Below are 1,226 nucleotides of genomic sequence, written 5' to 3'. Positions count from 1 at the left end.
AACTGTGATGTTTTAAAAAATCTTTTAAACTCACGCACGACTTCACCATTCTTTGTGATATCCAAAAAACAACTTGAAGTGGTAGTATGCACTCTTTTAAAAAATCTCACGAGGAAAAAGGAAGCTTGTTTCCTGATTGCCGTGAACAATGTATAAGAAAGGGGTGGGGTGGGTTGTTGTGGAAGAAACTACAGCACTGCAAGGAGGAATGTACTTTTAGGATGGTATCTCAACAAGACAAAATTGTCGTTCGTCAGTTTAATCAGCTTTGTTTGGGATTTGGAGCTTCCCCGAGGCCCTACCGCCCTCCGAGAGAACTGTTGACGCACTGAAGACAAGGCAGACAGTGGGAGTGAAGTATGTCGGCCTGGTTGCTTTTGTTACCTTGATCAGTCTGGTCAGCAGCCGGAAGTAATAGTAGAAACCGTTCGTTTCGAACCCTGACACTTTCTTGTGTTAGAGAAGAATCACAAAGGTTTTGAATTTGTATACACCCTTTTCTGTTCTAAGACCGCTGAAGGGGTCAGTGGATCTTATCATACGCTGCCTTGAGAAGTCAACGCCATAAGTATGTTTGTTACTACACTACTAAGAGGGCGGAAAGTTTTAAGTTTTCTGTGTCTTGTTGGGTCTTTTTTCTGAATGGCACAGTAGTTCCACTGTGTTAATCGTTGACAGTTTTGTCACGATAGGGAAGGGGCGAGGGTCTATTATTTCCAGTTGTTGGATATGAGAAATGCCAGATAGAAGATGATGTTGCCGGCCTCAGTTTCTGATTGAGCATAACTCCTAAGACAGTTGTCTAGTCTCTATAATTGTGCTGATAAAACTGATCAAAAACCGTTTTGTTCAGCAGGATACAGTACCGATACTTGTGTTTTCAATTGTGTTGCAGAAATCCCTTTAAAATACACGAGAAGTGTTTCGCTTAGCGTGAGCTTAATGCGCCCTCGCAATGCTGTAAAGCTAATTTGGGGGCTAAACCTCCCAATTTAACATCCACGACAGGACTGTGAGAAGAAAAAAAGGGAGCCTGAAAAACTCGTATTGCAATCAACGTTCAGCCGCCTAATTTGGGATTCGGCTTAGGGTCATCCGTATCACCGACTACCCAAGCATGATACAGTAGAAGTAGTAGTAGTAGTAATAATAATGATAATAGTGATAATAATGAGAAGAAGAAGAAGAAGAAGAAGAAGAAGAAGAAGAAGAAGAAGAAGAAGAAG

This window comes from Aplysia californica, unplaced genomic scaffold, assembly GCF_000002075.1.
Source record: "Aplysia californica isolate F4 #8 unplaced genomic scaffold, AplCal3.0 scaffold00016, whole genome shotgun sequence".
Classification (NCBI taxonomy): domain Eukaryota; kingdom Metazoa; phylum Mollusca; class Gastropoda; order Aplysiida; family Aplysiidae; genus Aplysia; species Aplysia californica.
This window is presented reverse-complemented; position numbering follows the sequence as displayed.